We start from the raw sequence: 20,434 nt of genomic DNA, 5'->3' as shown, positions 1-20,434 counted from the left end.
CAGACCCCCTCCATCCATGGCTAGACCCCGCCTAGAGCAGGATGGAGCTGGCTACCTGGCGAGGGTGCGCCTCCCTTCCATCAACATTCCAAAGCCGTAAGTTGCTGTGCTGTGACATTTCCTCTCCTTTCACGGCTATTTTTATTATCATTATTTGTTTAAGCTTAATTAACTTTTTTTCCCAATTACAAAAGGAACTCATGTTCTTTGTAGAAAATGTCAAACCTGTTTGTGATGATCCTTTTCATCTTGCCCAGAGTCTTCAGGCTCTTTGATGCCAGGAACAAAGTGTGGGTTTTGAATTCAGATGGACTAGATCTGGTGTGAGTCTCCGTTTTGCAACTTCAGTGGGTGTGGTTGTGTGGTCTCGGGCAAGGAAAGGAAGGCTATTCTGCCGCAATTTCCTGATATGTTAAGCCTCTTCTGTGAAGTTGATATGATGATTAAATCAGGATTTGTGTGAAGTACCAATATAAAACAGACAAATGTATGACAAGTTTGATCACAAATACACACACACACACACACACACACACACACACACCTGCAATTAAATGACTTTAGAAACTGCAATAGGAACATACCTACTAGAGTGAAGATGATTTTAAAAATTATTAGGGAATACCGCATATAACTTTATTTTAACAAACTTGAAAATTAACATGAAATAGATGGCTTGCTTAAAAAAATAAATAAATGATCAGAATTGAATAAGGAAGAGATATCAGATCAAACTTTGTATGAGTTTGGAATCAGTCAGAAAACAGAAACCATGCTAGGTCTTTCAAACCAAGAGGATTTAATACAGGGAATTGGCTATGTAGGTGATGAAACCTCATAAAGGTTGCCTAGCAACAGTAGGAAGTTGGAAAGGTGAGGAGAGGGGGTACCTCCAGCAGAAGCCAGTCTCCTGGAAGCTGGACCCACTGAGGAGGGGACTGAGAACAATAACTTAAGCCACCCAGGGTTGCAGCTGCTCTCAGAGATGCTCCCCAAAAAAGAGTAGCATGCTCCCCATTTCCTTTCTTCTATTTTCAACTGGTGCCTCCCATTGGCCAACATACCTGGAAGCCAGAGGGCAATGAGCCTGGGAACATATTTCTCTGAGATGCAGAGCATAGCAGGGGCCAAGGGGGGAACGGATCTGGTGGCAAACAGGGCAGGAGCGGTTCAAGGTCATATATAGTCCCAAATAGTTGATGGATGAGTTCTAAACCCTCAAGAAACGATTGGCTCCTATCATATAGAAACTCCTGAGGAACATTGGAAGACATGGAACTGTTTCCAATTCATTCAACGAAATTCCATGACATGGACACCAACCCCACAGTCGCTCAAAAAGTGAGCAAACGCCTACCACCGGTTTTATGATTAAAAACCAGAGGCAAACAAATTATGAATAAATCAACTTTATCACCATATTAAAAATAATGTATTATCCTCAAGTTCAATTTGTTTTAGGAATGAAAAGATGTTTTGATATTAGGGAATATATTAATGTGATTTTTTTTTTTTACATGAAGAAATTAAAGGAAAAAGTGTTCCGATCATCTCAGTGGATACCAAAGAGAGATTTGATGAAATCCAACACCTTTTCTCATTAAAAACGGAAAGTGTTGGCAGTTATGACAAAGTTTAATTTGGCAGAATTCAAGTCTGTGATTGGGGGTGGTTTTTCTCCTCATTCTCAAGAGGAAAACCGAATCCACTTGGTCTCCGGCCTCATTCAACGGAAGTTTGAGTTTATCCGCCGGTTTATTGGGCAAATCTCTCCCATCTCCACTGAGTCTCTAACTGACACAACCCATCTCCGTGATAAAAGACTGACAGACTAGATGAAATGTTTTTCCACCTTCGACTTCCCTCCACACAATGGCAAACCACACATGGCATACTTACCCAGTTACCGATGACAATTATCTTCTCTATACACAGCTTTTAATAAAGCTTAAATGTGACCATTCCTACCATTTAACATTGCAGCGCATGACAGGCACTGCAGCACAATAAGGAGATTGAGTAAAATCAGCCATAAATATTGCCGCGGAAGGGGCCAAACTGTTGCTATTTGCACACAGAATGATTATCCGCCTCCATCATGCAGGTGAATCAAGGGACGGGCCATTAGCCCAAATAAAATCAAATTGAATTTAAAGTCCAATAGCTTTTCTATTCACTGGCAATAAGCAGTTCGAAAATCTCATAGAAATGGATGCCATTCATAATTACACCCGGAACTATAAAATTCCCAGGCCCCCCTGATGAAGCACCCACGGAGGAAATGAGAAAACTTCACACAAGGACACAGAAAAGAAGGCTAGGGCAGCATGCCGCTGCGGGAAGACTCAACCTCGAAAACACATGCGTTTCCGTTATAGGAATACGTGCACGTGAGGTTGTCTCAATTAAACAGCAGACGGGAGATTTTTTCACTTGATGAGCTGATCCTAAAATTCATATGGAAAATACAACGCCCGAAACCAGCTGAGACCTTTCGGAAAAGAGGCATCTGACGAGGCTCTTGCCATATTAGGCAGGAAAGCGTACCGTCCAGGCGCTTGTTAAGATGACTTAGGAATGAGGCGAGGATGGAAAAGCAGACGCAGTGGGCAGGTGGTGGATGCAGGTCGTCTGCTTTAAGATTCAGCAGAGGGAGGCCAGCAGAGGCAGTAAATTATGTCCTCACCCTTAGGGCAGAGGAGTGAGGCCCTGAATCACAAAAGTGAACTCTAAATAAATTACAGAGCTAAATAGAAACAAAACCCAACATCTTATTGAAATATCAGGTTAAGACCACTATCTAAAAAACAAAAACACAGGGCCCGGCGGCGTGGCTCAGTGGTTGAGCATCAACCTATGAGCCGGGAGGTCACAGTTCAATTCCCAGTCAGGGTACGTGCGTGGGTTGTGGGCTCGATCCCCAGTGTGGGGCGTGCAGGAGGCAGCTGATCAATGATTCTCTCTCATCAGTGATGTTTCTATCTCTCTCTCTTCCTCTCCCTTTCTCTCTGAAATCAATAAAAATATATTTTAAAAAAAAGAAAAAACACTGTAGGGAAAATTTTTCTAAGAAAAAACATAGCACCCAGTCGTCATAAAGATATAATCCAACAAGTGTTGTTTTTTAAAGAAATAGCCAGAACCAGGATGACAGCCTAGGAGAGAATATTTACAACAGGGCTTACCAATAGAAGAATAACTCATGGCATGGACAAGTCAATAAGCAAAGCCAAACTACTTGACTTAAAAATGGGAGAAAAGATACAAGTAGTTTGCAGTCTTAAGTGATAGAACAGCAATGGCTAGGACGCATTTTCCAGGCTACTTGCTATGAACCGGGAATCAGAAAACATGCAAATAAGGATGGGAAGATGTTTCTTCGTTCATCAGTTTCACTAAATGAACACTGTACATCCCTGTGGACCCCACTCACCTCTGGCGAGTCCGAGGTCAGGGTCATCCCACGGCTTCCCTTTGCTCTCCGGTCCCGGGAGGGGCTGCTGTTTCCTACAACGCGCGGCCTCAGCCAGGGGCACGCAGGTGTGTCTGACTTACCTCAGTGGCCCCTGCTGCTCCGTTAGCCTTGACACCTGTGTGACCAATTCCTCCACTGAATCCCTTCAACGTGAAGGCTTTGATGTTGCTCTGTTTTCCCACCGGGGAAGGAACTCCATGAATTACGGTACATCTGTGGCATGCAATGCCATACGGCCATAGACCTGTAAGTATTGTCCTGAAAAGATTTCTGAAACAGTGTTAAATGAAACAAGCCATAGGAAAAAATGCATAGAATTATTCAACTTACTTTAAACCCACACACACACATACACACACACATATGCAGGGTGTCCCCAGAAAATGTATACACACTTTTAACAGCTGATAGCTCAATGGATGTTTCTGTCTTTTCAGGTTTAACCCATCGTGCCTTAATAATTATGCAAAGTGTGCACACGTTTTGGGGAGCACCCTGCATATACATTAAAATGCACAGAAAGATGCCAAAGTGGATTTGTCAGGTTCAAGGACTTGCACTCGCCCTGTGTCACCATAGTAGCTCTTTCCTACAACAACAGCACTTACGCCGCCGGCCAAGGACCAAGGTGGGGACTGTGCCAGCTCCCACGCGGGTCCATTTTGACTATACCTTCACGAACTGGGAAAATGACCAGCAATTCGGTCCGTGGACCTGGGGGCGTCACTGTGAGGTGACCCTGGGCCAGGACTCCATTTATTGCCCCACTTCCCCCTCCATATGCTTCTAACAGGGGAGCCATGGTAGGACTTTGGGTCCGAATGTCACTGTGAACTTGGACCTTGTTTCCAACCTTGAAAGATCTGGATATTCCCTTTTCCTGGTGGACAGTTGCCGGACTTCCTGAACTATCTTCTAACAAGCGGGGGGGGGGGGGGGGGGGGGGGGGGTGGGCGCACTTGTGAAGGCCCCAGGGGTTCGGAGGAATCCTCCAGGCTCCTAACCACCTGCATGGACATGACAACTCCTCAGTGTGCTGGGCCTTCCCATCAGGGCCCTGACGGTGGCATCGGAGACCTGCCCAGGCTGGGGATCCGAACTTCTCTGACGTTCTGCCTCTCCTCAGATCAGCTACTGAGGCTGGACTTCAGCGTGAGCAGACTCCCAGCCACCGGAGAGCAGGGCCTCAAGGCCAGAGACATTCTGTGACTCTCACGCGGGGCCTATCCTTTTCTTTCTTTGATGGGCCGATGGCTCTTAGAAGCCGCCTCTCAAGTCCACAGTCCTTCTCATTACTGCCTCTGCCGTACTGCTCAGCTGCCAGAAACATCGCAAAAGCCAGCCCATCCCCTTCCAGCTGTAAGCTCTCACGGAAATAGCATTGACCCACCTGCCAGGAACGATCAGGCCTCTCCTTAGCACCAGTGTCGGGGTCCTCGCTGCCAGCAGGTCGTCAAATCCGGAATCCCACCCTTGGAACTGCTTCCCTGGCACCAGCTGTCTTCGGCCAGGGGCCCCAGAACAGCAGTTCTCGAGGCGGGGTCCTTGGCCGGGCAGCACCAGCATCACCTGGGAGCTTGTTAGAGATGCACGTTCTTGGGCCCCTCCTGGCATCGGCTGAAGCGCTGCGTGAGGCCCAGCAAGCTGCTTCGGCAAGGCCTGCGGGGGATTCTGATGATGCTGAAGGTCGAGAGCCGGCGCCCAAGAAGCAGAGCCTGAGGTAGGATTCTCGTGCAAGTGATTTCTCAGAGGCATGCGCTCAGGGGGGAGGGAGGAGGAAGTGAGGAGAGCAGGACAAGGCAGAGGAAGGAGCCAGGCCAAGGTGGGGGCTCAGCTGAAGCTCAGCCTCGGCCTGACCCCACGGGGGCTCCGGAGCATAAATGGTACCGTAGAGCTGTCCCACCTTAAGGCCATCTTTGTACCACTGCATCCTTAGCCATTGGCTACCAGTGGTCGGCAAACTGCGGCTCGCGAGCCACATGCGGCTCTTTGGCCCCTTGAGTGTGGCTCTTCCCACAAAATATCGACTTCTGCGCATGGGCCATGAAGTTTCAATCGCACTGTACGTGCGCGCCCGCACGTGGTATTTTGTGGAAGAGCCACACGCAAGGGGCCAAAGAGCCGCATGTGGCTCGCGAGCCGAAGTTTGCCGACCACTGGGCTAAGCGACCCCCACCAAGGCCATTGAGAAAAATGTCCAGGCTGCTCCAGAAGGTGTGGTTGGGGCACCAACAGCATCAACTAAAAAGTGCTCAGAGCTTGTTAATTTCCTTCCCAGCATAAACACCCAGGGAGGCCGTTGGGCAATAGGAAATGCACTGGGGGTCCAGCCGGCGTCGCTCAGTGGTTGAGCGCCAACCTATGAACCAGGAGGTCATGGTTCGATTCCCGGTCAGGGCACACGCCTCGGTTACAGGCTCAATACCCCGGTGTGGGGCATGCAGGAGGCAGCCGAGCAATGATTCTCTCTCATCATTGATGTTTCTATCTCTCTCTCCCTCTCCCATGCTCTCTGAAATCAATAAAAATATATTAAAAACAGAAAATGCACTGGGCAAAAAAGTGAGACGAGGGGGATTCGAGCCCTGGCACCAAGTACAGCTGCGTGTCCCGCCCTGTGACCTCGCCGCCCCCACTTATGACCTGGGACTAATCCAGTCTCCCGAGGTTGTGAATGAGCGTCGATAACACGGGGAAAGGCACCGTACACTTCACGGCATCCAGGGACACTGCACATGTTATGCTTCCTGTTGGACAGAGAAGAAATGTATAATTTACTTTTGCTGCTAAGAATTTCTTACAAGGGAGATTTGCTGGGCCAGGAGGTTGAGCGCTTTCATCCTAACAAGATATTATCAAATTGCTCTCTAAAACGTCTATATCAATTTCCACTCCCACAGCATAGGAGAATTCCCATTTCCTTATAACCTGGCCAGTTCTCTCATTTGCGTAGGCCATTCTAATGGGGATGAGGGCCATGTGCACAGGGAGACCCAAGTTCAAGTACATTCTTTCTAGTGTTTCTGTCGGAGATAAAACTGGAGATACACCTGACACACCTCATTAAGAAAATGGAATAAGTCAAGTGTGATGTATGCACACAGCAGATTGCTATATTACATTACAACAGACGGACTAATACAAAACACGTACACCCACACACGGAGGGATCAATGTTGAGTAGGTCGTAGGACATTCTGTAGCCTATTGTGCCATTAACATACATTTTTAATCCTCACCTGAGGATATTTTTTCCATTGATTTTTAGAGAAAATGGAAAGGAGGGGCAGAGACAGAGAGAGCGAAACATGGATGTGAGAGAGACCATCAATTGGTTGCTTCCGGCACATGCCCTGACCTGGGCCAGGGATCAAGCCTGCAACCGAGGTATGTGCCCTTGACTGGAATCCAACCCGGGACCCTTCTGTCCACAGGCCGATGCTCTATCCACTGAGCCAAACCAACTAGGGCAACATACATTTTAAAAACACATAAAACGGTAGTAGGTATTGTTTGTGGGCACATTTGTAACAAAAACATTAAACATATGCACTGAACACGCACCAAACGCACAGTAGAAGTGACTTATGGGGAAGGAAGGGCGTGGGCCTGCGGGAGGGGAACAGGGGAGACTTGAGTCTTTATAGAGCTGTCGTCCTCAATAAAAGAACCATTTTAAAAAATATGAAAAAAATGCTTAACATTTGCAGACATGGCGTAACGGATACATGGATCTCACATCCTTGGGCCTTTACTTTTCATCTTCATTGTCGTTTTAATTGCCGAGGGCACGATTCTTCAGAAAGGGGACTGAGGGTGTGGCCGCCACCTCATGTCACATTGCAACCCTGTGCTGGGCGGTGGTGTACACACCAGTGAGCAAAATAGCCCTGACCTTGGCCCTCGCCTCACGGGACAGAGAGGCCCAGATTGTGGTAAGTGCAGAGATGGGAAATTACAGGGTGCCGAGATCCAGTAAATGAGGGAGGTTGGATTTAAATGGGGGCATTGGGAAGGGCATCTCTCAAAGGCCGATTTTAAATTGAGGCCTGAGGGTGAGCGGGAAGTAGCCAGTGGGGAGTGGGAGGAATGGGCTGGATTCTGAGCCTGGGGAACAACGTGGGAGGAACCCCCAGGCAGCTCAGAGCATGAGCTCCTGGGGAGAATGAAGGAGAAGCGGCCAGGGCAGGCGGGTTGCACAGAGCCCGACGAAGGCCCTGTCGGGGGCAAGAGGTGAGGCTGGAAGCACGGGGCCGCGGGTTCAGGCCGGGAGGTGCCGGCCACGGTCAGGGCATTTTTTATTTGTTTGTTTTCGTTTTATGAGAAATGGAGTATCTTTGCAAGTTGTTTTTCAATCTTATGTGTAAGAAAATATCCTGGCAATTTGTGTATTTTTTTTAAAACTTGTTCATGATAAAATTTTCCAACACGTGTGCAAGTAGAATAGCACGCTGAAACCCTGTGCGCCCAGCTTCCGCAGGTCAATCTCTCACTGCCCCGGCCCACCTGCTATGATTTGGGAGAGAATTCAATGCATCACATCATTTCACATAGAAATATTACAGCATGTACCTTTAAAAGAGGAAGAGTCTTGCCCAGCCAGTGTGGCTCAGTGGTTGAGCGTTGACCTATGAACCAGGAGGTCATGGTTCAATTCCCGGTCAGGGCACATGCCCAGTTTGGGGGCTCGATCCCCAGTGTGGGGCGTGCAGGTGGCAGCCAAACAATGATTCTCCCTCATCATTAATGTGTGTGTGTGTGTGTGTGTGTGTGTGTGTGTGTTTTCTCTCTCTCCCTCTCCTTTCCTCTCTGAAATCAATAAAAATATATTTTTTCTAAAAAGGAGGAAGAGTCTCTGGGGAAAATAACCAGAATACAATATCACACCTAAAAACTGAATAATACTTTCTGAATAACATCAAATATTTGAAGAGTTTTAAGCAGGAGAACCACATCATGTGACTTACCTTTTTGTTTTTAATCCCCACCCGAGGACATACTGGTAATGAGCCACCCTGGCTGACTGCCCGGTGCAGCATGGACTTGCAGGCTGGAGAAGTGGAGGCAGAGAGGCAGGAGGCCCTGGTCGAGGTCCAGGCAAGACTTGGCAGAGGCCGGACTAGGGCAGTGGCAGAAGACCTGGAGGGAAGTGCAGACCGAGGGTCTGTTTGGGAGGGAGACTTGGTGATGGATGGAATGTGAAAGAGGAGATAGGGGAGATGCCTAGGATGGTCCTTAGGCTCCATTCTGAGGATCGGGGAGGGCAGAGGTGCCACTTACTGAGATGTGGACCCTGGGTGAACCGTGGTGGGGTGTGGGCAGGAGAAGGGAGAGGGAGAGTTCAGCGGGAAGGACTCTCTCCACGCTTGTGAGCTTGCTCAGAGGGGTGATGACAGAGGTGCCTGCCATACTCCCTGCCTCCACTGCTCCTCCTCCTCCCCTCGAACCACCGTCCCCTCCTGCCCCTCCTGCTCCTCCTCCACCTTTATACCACTGCACCTTTGCAACCTGTCCTGGGAGCCGGAGGCCTCGTGTACATGCTACGCAAGCGGAGGCATTAGACAAGGGAAGCAAAGAAGCCATCCGGTTTCCCAGAAGGGTCACACACTGTCTGTGGACAGCCAGGGGATTCATTCGCATTTGAATAGTTGTGGGTTTTTTTAAAAAAATATATTTTTATCAATTTCAGAAAAGAAGCGAGAGGGAGAGAAAGATAGAAATATCAACAATGAGAGAGAATCATTGGTCGGCTGCCTCCAGCACGCCCCCTACTGGGGATGGAGCCTGCAACCCGGGCATGTGCCCTTGACCGGAATCGAACCCAGGACCTTTCAGTCCGCAGGCTGATGCTCTATCCACTGAGCCAAACTGGCTAGGGCTGAAGAGTGAGTTTTGCCCTCTTAAGCCCCTGGGATGCCTCCACGTCCTGGCCCTGAACAGTCTCCTCTGAAATAGTTTCGTGCCATGAGGATGAAAGGAGAACAGTGGGTTTTTCAGACGTTAAGACAATTGCAGTGACAAGATGCCCCAAACTGGCCTAAATACTGAAAAGGACATAGAGGAGGCATAGGACTGTGTCAGGGACACCGCTGCCCATGCAGTGCCTTTGGGTGAAACAGGAGATTTCTATTCCTTTCTGTTTCTCCGTGGGCAGATGCAGCCTCTGGGAACATGACTTTGAAGGTAGACAGTATCTTTGTGAAAATGAAAGAAAGGTCTCCCCTCTCTTCAGTGGTGCCACCCCTTGTCCACTGTACTCCGGCCGTGGCAACAAAGCCACCGTTTGCAGGAGCGCTGCACTTGTCCTTGCCTGTAGTCGCTGTTAACCTCCTTGGTGAGTTGAGGAGCACGTTGCAATGGTCACATTATTTGGTGCTTTGTCTGGGCTGTGTGTCTGTGGGCCCCAGGAGGAGGGACTTGGGCAGGAACGGGGTGGCTTCAGTAGATCAACATGAAACAGAACAGTCTTGGCAGTGGCCTGGTTTGGGCTGAGCATTTAGGGGAGGACGGGAGAGGGAGGTCATCCCCGATGAGGGTATCCTCACGCCCTTCTTCAGTGGGTAAGGCAGCACCCAGGGGACATGAAAGTTAAGGACAGAGCCTGATCCAGAAAGGCCACGGTGGCCAGCCACGGCCAGGGCTGCTGAAGGGACCAGAGAATAAAGGCTGAGAGAAGGCCTTTTAGAAAACTTATTTTCCCCAGAACAGTGAGATTGCAAGAGGCTAAAGTAGGGAGGTCTATAAAGAAGCAGAGGGAATAGCCTGTTTTGCATGGATTCAAGAAATTTGGCAGGAAAAGCCCAGTGAGAAAGGATGATGGTAGCTGGAGGAGGCAAAAGGGTCAAGTGGAAGCTTTTACAAGTCGGGAACACCTGCTTCTATTTAAAGGTGTTACGAAAAGAGTGCGTGAGAAGGAAAAGACTGAACATCCCAGAGAGGAACAGGGCACAAAGGAGGAGGATCCCTTGGGACCCAGAGAGTTTATCACCTTGGAGGAGAGAAACACCTGATTTCTAAGCCTGGAAAGATGAGAGGATGGCTCTGGGATAGATGCCGTGGTAAGGGACAACTCCTCCTCCTGCAGCCTTAATCGTGCAAAGCAAATATGAGGTGAGAGTGAATTAAAGTGCATGTCTTAAAGCACCATGTGCATACACATCCCTGTGATTCCGATTCAGTAGTTTTGTGGCGAGGCCTGGGAACCTGCGTTTGTTTCCAACAAGTTCCAGGCAATGCCCATGCTGCTGGCCTTCCTGCACAATATACAACTACCGAGAGTCTTGGGAAGTGGCAACAGAGAACCCGGAGGAGAGGAAGTGATCAAAAGCCTCATCAGGGGAGCTTCCTCGAGGAGAATGAAGATCCAAGTCTCTGGAATGCAAGGGCTCCCTAAGCAGGATGAATGAAAAAAATATCAACCGAGAGGCATCCCAGGAAAATTTCACAACAAGGACCAGAGGTTCTCTCCAGAGATGAGCAGCAGCTTGTCTGCAAAGCTCAGAGGATAAAACGGGGTCATAGGTTTTATCAGAAACACAGGGGCTCAAACACCTGCCATGTTCTGAGGGAAGATGATCTTGAACCTGGAATTTTATATACCCAGCCAAACTGTCCCTCCAAAGAGAAGAGACTCCAGTGGGAAGCACAGCTTGTTTAACAAGAACCATGGGGCTGTTTCTCATATCATCTCTCTCCATGGGTCTACTGGCATCATGGCAACCTGAAATCCAGTAAAAGCAAAGCAGTAAAATTAATGAAGTCCAGGTCTACAGACCTGACTTAATGACTTTATCAAGAGGAAGTCAAGAGTTGAAGGAAATGGGGGCGGGGGATGGGTTTAGGAATGAGGGGGTAGGTGAAGTCATCCATGAGAGAAAAGGAGAGGCCAATGGCAGAGACTAGGAACAGTGGGTTCTCGGTAACAAGAGGCCTGTCCCATCTTGAACAGAGAACGAGAGGTGGTCCTGTTTTTTTGGAGTCATCTTTATTTTATTATTATTTTTTTTTAATAATTTTTATTTCTTAAAGTATTACAAAGAGTATTACATATGTCTCCTTTTCCCCCCCCCTTGACATTCCCCCGGCCCCTACCCCCCGCCCCCCCCCGCCCCGTGTCTTGTGTCCATTGGTTAATCTTATATGCATGTATATAAGTCCTTCAGTTGGTCTCTTAATCCCCCCCCAACCCTCCCCAGGCTTCCCACTGTAGTTTAACATTCTGTTCAATGTTGTTCTGCTTCTGTATCTACTCCTGTTCATCAGTCCATACTGGTCCCCTTTATTTGTCCCAACCTCACTGGAGTAGTCTCAACCTCACCAGGGCCGTCTGAGCCTCACCAGGGCCGTTTCAACCTCACCGGGGCCGTTTCAACCTCACCGGGGTCGTCCCTACCTCACGGGGGCCGTTTCAACCTCACCGGGGTCGTCCCTACCACACGGGGGCCGTTTCAACCTGACCGGGGTCGTCCCTACCTCACGGGGGCCGTTTCAACCTCACCGGGTTCGTCCCTACCTCACCGGGGCTGTTTCAACCTCACCGGGGTTGTCCCTACCACACCGGGGCCGTTTTGACCTGACCAGGGTCGTCCCTACCTCACGGGGGCTGTTTCAACCTCACTGGGGTCGTCCCTACCACACCGGGGCCGTTTCGACCTGACCGGGGTTGTCCCTACCACACCGGGGCCGTTTCGACCTGACCAGGGTCGTCCCTACCTCACGGGGGCTGTTTCAACCTCACTGGGGTCGTCCCTACCACACCGGGGCCGTTTCAACCTCACCGGGGTCGTCCCTACCTCACGGGGGCCGTTTCGACCTGACCGGGGTTGTCCCTACCACACCGGGGCTGTTTCAACCTCACCGGGGTTGTCCCTACCACACCGGGGCTGTTTCAACCTGACCGGGGTTGTCCCTACCACACCGGGGCCATTTCGACCTGACTGGGGTCGTCCCTACCTCACGGGGGCCGTTTTAACCTGACCGGGGTTGTCCCTACCACACCGGGGCCGTTTCGACCTGACTGGGGTCGTCCCTACCTCACGGGGGCTGTTTCAACCTGACCGGGGTCGTCCCTACCACACCGGGGCCGTTTCGACCTGACCGGGGTCGTCCCTACCACACCGGGACCGTTTCAACCTCACTGGGGCCATCCCGACCTCACCGGGGCCATCCCAGCCTTACCGGGGAAACAGGAAGTTTGGCCCTCTGTCCCCTGCCGGCGGCTCCCCACTAGACAAAATCTCCAGGCGTTCCTGGTGGTTGAACATCCAGCACTCCTGCCCTCCACCAAGTGCACAGGCTGCCTGTCTGCTGTCCCTGGAGTCATCTTTAGGTGGAATTCAGAGTTCGGTTAAAATAGGGAGGGAGAAACTTGACAAGGCCATGAGCCCAAGCCAGCAAAGGCCAAAGATGGGGAGGGGGTAGTGTGGATCAGGATCCTGGAAGGAGCCCGTCCACAGAGGTCTGTTCAGGCAGACAGAGTAGACCTGACATGGACGGGGCCCTGGGCAAAGAAAGTGGTACCAGCAAACCAGGTTGGTCTTCTGCACCCAAGACAGGAGTATTTGTTCCCTGGACTGCTCTTCAAAATGTATAAATCCTGCTGGGTGTGACTGTCCACCACATAAAAGTCGGCTGCAGGGCAGCTAGGATCATCTTGAATCACTAAACTGCCTGCGGTCCCTCACTGGAGGGACAGTTTGGCTGGGTATATAAAATTCCAGGTTCAAGATCATCTTCCCTCAGAACATTGCAGGTGTTTGAGCCCCTGTGTTTCAAATAAAACCTATGATCCCCATTTTGTCCTCCGAGCTTTGCAGATAATCTGCTGCTCATCTCTGGAGAGAACCTTTTGTCCTTGTTCTGAAAACTTCCCGGGATGCCTCTCGATTGGTATTTTTTTCATCCATCCTGCTTAGAGAGACCTTTCATTCCAGAGGAGTTCAGGTAAGTATAGAAGGGCAGTTGATCATCATGCCTTCAGGATAATGGTCAGGCTGGCCGTGTACCCTCAGAATCCCCGTTCAGGCATGGGACTACTTGCTTTCATTTCCTTCTAGAGCAAGAGTTGGTACGCTTTTTCTGTAAAGGGCAGATAGCTAATATTTAAAATCTCTCCGACGCCACCCAGCTCTTGTCCACCCTTGCATATTTCGCCTTCTAAAAAATGCCTCCATCTCGTTCTAAGCATGGTTAGACTTTGGTCTTTGGATGTCAGTTGAATCACATTGGATATGCAGTGGCCTTCCAGAATTATGGAGTGTAAACTTTTGTAAAGGGAAGCATCCCTAAGCCCGCCTAACTCCACCATGGCACAACTTAGGATGTTAATTGCATAATTGACGAGAAGTGTCCTCCTGCCTGAAACTCGTGCCACTTGTCAATTTATGTAGCTCTGCAAAAGCCTTGCTTTTTAGAAATTAGATGAATGTGTGTGGTTGCATATGTTGCAGACATTAGTCAAAGATTGGGTTAATTTTCAGGGAGCCGTGAATGTTTGTTGTAAATACAAATATCGGAAAACACACATGTGAGGTGTAAATAGCTTAATTTGCAAGGTCAGTGGCAGAAAAGACACAGTAATGAAATTGAAAGGCTGTTCACAACTTCATCTATACTTTCCTGCTGTTTTGATTTTATTGACCATATGCCACTGCTTGGTCTGATTTGGGTTAGTTTATACGCATACAGAAAAACAGGCAAAAATCACTGCCTTCAAGTTGCTTACATTCTGGTGGGAGAAGAGGGGCAATCAATTAACAAGTAGAACCTGTAGTATATCTGATGGCGGTGACCGACCGTGCTAAAGAAAGTCGAAAGGAGGTGGGGCAAACTCTGTGTGTGTGTGTGTGTGTGTGTGTACATGCACATGTGTGCATGTGGGATGGTGAGTCAACAGTATGAGCTGGTGGAGTGGGATTGCTTTTTCAAAGTGATTGACATGGAGGCCTCACTGGTCAGGTACCATTTAGATAGAAACACAGTGAAGGTGAAGGAAGGAGCCACGTGGACACCTGGAAGAAGGGCATTTCAGAGCCAGGGATCGGCAAGAGCCAAACCTAGAGGCAGGCCTGTGTGTGGCATGGCCACTAACCAGCCGGGAGGTGAGTGTGGCTGAAGCTGTCGGTGCCCAATCAAAGGCATTTGCGCTTGTAGGTGGGAGAGGCTGCCTTTGATGCTCTGAAAGACAGACCCACCGTTTCCTCTTACACTAAGCAGATTCCATAAACCCTGCTCAAGTTAGAGTTCATGGCTCTGCGATTTTGAATGGCCCTAAAGGATTCTCAGTCCTTGTCCAATTTAAAGATCAATGACTTGGCCACCTAGAGGCAGGCTTCTCCGTGGTGCTTATATACTTCATTGTAGACACAAGGACATTTATGAATAAAATGTGTGCTGGTGTTTGTTTTTTTTCTGAAACTACCACAAAGTACACATTCTGTCCCAACCAACTTCCTCCTTCCTGGACCTCCTGGCAGTGTGTGTTAATAGCGCCCTCTCCTGTCCATCTTTAACACTACGTTTCTCCACTGGAGTTGGTTGTACCCCCTGACGAGCTGAGCCCAGGGTTCAGAGTGGCTGAACCTGGCCCAGATACAGAAGATGTCTACATTCCCTCATGCTTTCACTTCCTTCTCCAGGCTAGCCTACATTTAGCAGTTTTGTTGTTTAAAAACACGGTCTCCTGTGGTCTGTTAACCTCTCGTCTCTCCGGCTTGCATCTGGCTCCCGGCCAGCAAGCCGTTGCACATTTCTGCGTGAGTATTGGCTGGTGCCTGTTCCATTTCTCCGTGTCTGTTTTCCTTTACTCCTGGAGAAGTGGTGAGCAAAAGCAGAAAGGACACAGAAGATGGAACCTCGGTTCATGTAGGTATCTCCCCAGCCAATCAGATCCCAGGGTTTGGAGGCCAGGAGCCGAAGGACCGAAATACATGGACAGATGTGCACAGACTCTTAGGTCCCTCCCCTCCTCAGGGAGTGGAAGTAAATTTTCATAGTCATTGAGGATGGGGTGGGACCTGGATTAGGGGACTGCTGTGAGCTAAACTATATCCTTCCAAAATGTGTATATTAAGCCCTAACCTTCCCCACCTCCATTCCAATAAGATGATATTTGGATATGGGGTCTTTGAGAGGTAATTGGGTTTAGATGAGGTCATAAGGGTGGGGCCCCATGATGAGATTAGTGCCCTTTTTAAGAAGAAGAGGAGAGACCAGAGCTCTCCCACTTTCTCTGCCTTATGAAGACATAGCAAGAAAGTGGCCATCATCTACCAGCCAGGGGGAGAGCCTTCCCCAAGAGCTAAAAAGGCCAACACCTCCATCTGGGACTTCCCAGCCTCCAGACCGGTGAGAATAAATTTCTGTGGTATTTTGTTGTGGCAGGCTGAGCCGACTGGCCAGGGACCTGGGGCCTCTCTCTTTTCCAATGGAGATTAATAAACCACTTCTATCTAGTCTACAGCTCCCCTTTTTCCATCTTTAAAACAGAACAAAATGAAAGAAGAATGCCATTAATCATTTACTGGGAGCCTTGTTTCAAGGCAATTAGGTGTCTGCGTTCCCTTCAGGGGAGCAGAGATGGCCCTGCTGAAAGTCCCTGCTCGGGGGGGGGGGGGGGGGGTCCTTGCCCAGCCCCCCCTCCCTTTGGAAACCCCGAGAGCAGCCTGGGAGGAATGAGATGCTGGGGAGGGTGTGGGGAGCATTTTTCCTTGAAACCCCATCATTTAAAGGCCACTTCAATCCCGACTCCTTTTCTTTGTGTGTGTGTGTGTGTGTGTGTATATATATATATATATATATATATATATATATATATATTATTGATTTCAGAGAGGAAGGGAGAGGGGGAGAGAGAAACATCAATGATGAGAATCATTGATCAGCTGCCTCCTGCACGCCCCACACTGGGTATAGAGCCCGCAACCCAGGTATGTGCCCTGACTAGGAATGTGCCCTGTGCCGTGACCTCCTGGTTCTTAGGTCAATGCTCAACCACTGGGCCACACCAGCTGGGCCTGCCTCTTTTTCTAGCCTCTCTTTCATTTTCCTTCTAGATTGAGTCACATCCAATCCTTTTCCCTTCTTCTTGACGATCACACTTTCTGCCTCCTGATCCTCAGCAAAGGAACCAGAGAGTGGGCCTCTGGGCTGAGGGCAGCTGCTGGCACAAGTTGGGAAGCAGGGGACAGGGGACGAGGGAGTGGGGACAGGATGGGCACAGGGAGTGGACACACGTGTGTTTGCCACTGCCGCCTGCCTGGTCCCTGCTGGGGACTCTTGTGCCTGGCCCTGAGGTGGGACACTCTGTTCTAGCTGCTGTTACATGTGAGATGAAAAGTAGAAAAAGATACACAATAATCACATTGAGGAGCCGCCTCTGCCCGGCTACCCTTTGGTTTCTGTGTGTGAAACAGGGCAGGGGACGGGTTTGCTGCCAGGACCTCGGGGTAAAGAGGAGCAGCACCTTCTGTGACACTGAGCAGGTCCATCCACTGTCCTGGGTTTTGTCTTCTTGCTCTTGCCTGGCACGTGGTGTGATGCACCTCCTGCTCTGAACACCCGGCAAAGCCCTGCAGCCTCGCTCTCTCAGGGACTCCGTGTGCAGGATGAGGCGGGAAAGGGGGCCTGTTGAAGTTCAGGGAGGGGTTTTCTAAGAGGAGGGATCTTGAACCCACGTCGCCTGCCTGGAAAAGGAGAAGGGGGAGGGGAAGCAGACTGATTCAGGCCTTACCTTCTTTTTTGAAATGAGTCGTGTTACTCTCTGCCACTGCGCACCCTTTCCCTCCCCCCCACCCCCTCCCCGCTACACACAGCCCAACCTGGAATTTTCAGGGTGAAATGTATGGACAGAGCATTTCTTGGATGAAGAGCCTTCTACAAAGTGCTGGCTCGGCGGGTAGAGGGAGATGGGAAAGAAATGAGGGAGGGACACGGACCCGGTCCTCAGCTTCCCACAGGGGCTGTAGGCACAGACTCAAAGCAGAAGGGGCAGGATTGCAACAGGGAGGCAGAGCGGAGCCTGGGAAAGCTGCGCAGCCGCCCCCGATGTGGCACCCATGCTAACTGCACCGTCCGCAGCCTCTAATTTATGCCGCTGGTGGCAGGGATGAGGTCATGGTGTCTGTGAGTAACTTTGCCAGTAATGAGCCCCTCTCCCCCAGGGCCAGGCTCCCTGCTCAGCCTCCTCCTGGGCCAGTGAAACTCGGATAAGAAGCAACACCAGCAAGTTCCCTTCCTGAGCGTGTGCACATCCAGGCTGAGCCCAGAGAGGGCCCATGCGCCCTCTTCTCCAACCCACAGGGATGCAGACAGATCTGCCTTCCGAGGTGCAGGTGGCGGTGCTGTCTGCTCTGCTCTCTAACACGCTGGCACCCATGGCAACTTCCAGCACAAAAGGCAACCTCCTCCCTCCCCCAAGCCCCTGGTTGGGGCCCTGACCCGGCCTTTGGGGATTAAACTCCCAGAAGAAGGTGCCGGGCCTACACCTGGCTGTGCAACCGTGACTCAACCTCACAAAAAGAAAAACGCCGTTCGGAGCCCCAAGAGCACTCTGCTCAGACTCCTGGCCCCTGGAGGTCTGGGATGGGCCGGGGGGGGGGGGGGGCAGGGGGGGCAGGGGGGGGAGGATGGGACCCACCGAGCTTCCTGCAGTTGTGTGATGTGGCTCCCACCCTCTGAGGCCAGAGACTCAGCCTTTCTGCTGCTCTGCTGGCTGAGGAGGAGGAGAGCTTCCTGGCAAACAGGCTCTCAGGCCCCCTCTGTGAGCAAAGAGTGAAACAGCACCCTGTGGACCACAGCTGTTCTGCATGGTCTGGGAGGACCTGAGCTCTCAGTGGGGTGGTTAGAGCACCTGGGGTGGGGGGGGGGCGGCGGGGGGCGGGTTGAGGTCATAGCTGGGCATCCCTAAGCATCTGGCAATGGCGTGTAGCCATCAAGAGGCGGGAGGGCTGGCCACACCGAGACCAGCTGCCCCGAGGAAAGCCCTTTCATTACCCGTCAGCCAGCCAGAAGGGCTCGGCCTGGGATGGAGCACAGGTTGTCTCAGGGGGAAAATCGCAAAACGTTGTTTGAATGAGGTGATTGAAGAACCGCCTGGAAGGCAGGCTAGCTTCTCGGCCATTTTCAGAAAATGCCCACAGTTGTTTTTCCGAGGCAGGCGAGATGAGAATATAAAAGTAATGAAATGTTTTCGGAGGCCGTGTCCATTCCGCCGCGATCAAACGGGGTACCCTCTGGGGTGGAGAGGGCCGCGGGGGGCGAGGAGGCAGCACTGTGGCAAAAGGCAGCCGGTCTCAGTGGCTCTTTGCTTCCCAAGCGGGCAGGGCCCACTCCTCCCAGTGACTCAGCCGGCAGAGAGCCCGTGAAAATATTTAATTTCTTTTAAAATCAGAAGACATAAATGAAGTTTTAGTTGAAGAAAATATTTCAGCATGTAATATTTGTCTTTATGCCAACACTCATACAATATTTTATATATATATATATATATATATATATATATATATATATGAAGGGATTCAGGGAAGGGAAGCAGTCTGGTGCCCAGGAAAGTTTAACAGGGTCCCGCAACCCGGAGCTGGGCTCCTTGCCATGGGGGTGCTGGCCGCTCACCCCTCTGGGCCACAAGGCAGGAAACTCCCAGTCCTCCCCTGTGGCTGCCTCACCAGCTTCCCTTCTACCCTTTGCAAACAGCGCTCAGAAGAGACAAAGAATGCATAGCTCTTGGCACCAACTTCACTCCTCGGCCATCTGTAAGTCCCCAGCCTCCCTTTTGTCTAGCTCTCTGCCCTGAGCGGTTCCAGACTTTTGAAAGCCTGACCCGGGAAGAAGAAACTCGAATCCACCAGTTGACGAACGCTCTCTTCCCCACATGCTCTCCACCTCTGACACTCGGTCGGAAAAGGGTGCTGGGGTTCTTGGGAGGGAGGGAGTGGGGACCAGAAGAGGCCTTTGTGAGAGGCGGGCAGGAGGGTGGGGATGGACGGAGAGCGAGCGGAGGGGCTCCGTGCGCACCCGTCCTCCTTCTGGTAAGAGGTTGGCAGTGCTGCCCCCCGGCGGGTCCCGGAGGCGCCCGGCGCCCGGGGCCGCGCAGATGAAATGTGTTTGCGGGGCTCGCTCCCGGGCCTGGCTCGGGGCCGCCGCCCCTCCTCCCCGCGCGCAGGCTGCTCTCCAGTCGCGGCCACAGGGTAGCGCTCGGCCCTCCTCTCCGCGTCGCCGCCTCCGCCTCCGCCTCCGCCTCCGCCGCGCTCGTCCCCGGCTCACGCTGCCCCCGCGGCTCCGGCAGCTCCGGCTCGGCGCAGGCAGGAGCCGTTCTCCGGACCCCGAGCCCGGGAAACGGAGGCGGCGGGCTCGGCGAGCGGCGGCGGCGGCGGCTGCCGAGGCGGGAGGCGGCGGGGCGGCCGAGGCGCTGGGGCGGGCGCCGTGGCCGCTGCTCCCCAAGCCGGGGCGGTTGGCGAGCGCCGGGCGGCAGAGGAGGCGCCGCGCCCCCGGAGCCAGGGCTGCCCGCCGCGTTCTCCGCGCGTCTCGCCGGGAGCTCCGGCCAGGGCGCGGCGGAGGGCAGAGGCGCCGGTCTCCGTCCTCCCGGCGGCCGGAGGCTCCGTGCCCGGGCGCCGGCGGCTACCGCCCGGGTCACCGAGTCCAGCAGACGTCCCCGCCGCCCCGCTGCCGGCGCGGACGGGGGCGCGGGGGGCTGCGCGCCGGGCCGCGGGACCCGCAAAGTTTGCCCGCCGCCTGGGTGCCGGGCCGAGGGCGCGCGCGGGCCCAGCGCCCCCGGGGGGCACCGAGCGTCCCCGGATTGGGCGCCAGGGCGGTGGAGCCGACCGGGGTGGCTCGGCCCCGGCAGATGCCGCCTGCAAAGTTGGAGAGAAGAAAACTTCAGCTCCAGGGAGATTCGGACCGCGATGCACACCGCGCCCCCCGAACCCCGCGGCCCTGAAGGAACCCCCGCGGCCGCGCCTGCCG

This window comes from Myotis yumanensis, unplaced genomic scaffold, assembly GCF_028538775.1.
Source record: "Myotis yumanensis isolate MYYU_CA2020_CCGP unplaced genomic scaffold, mMyoYum1.0.hap1 SCAF_16, whole genome shotgun sequence".
In the NCBI taxonomy this organism is placed as follows: Eukaryota; Metazoa; Chordata; class Mammalia; order Chiroptera; family Vespertilionidae; genus Myotis; species Myotis yumanensis.
Note: the sequence above shows the minus strand (reverse complement) of the source record.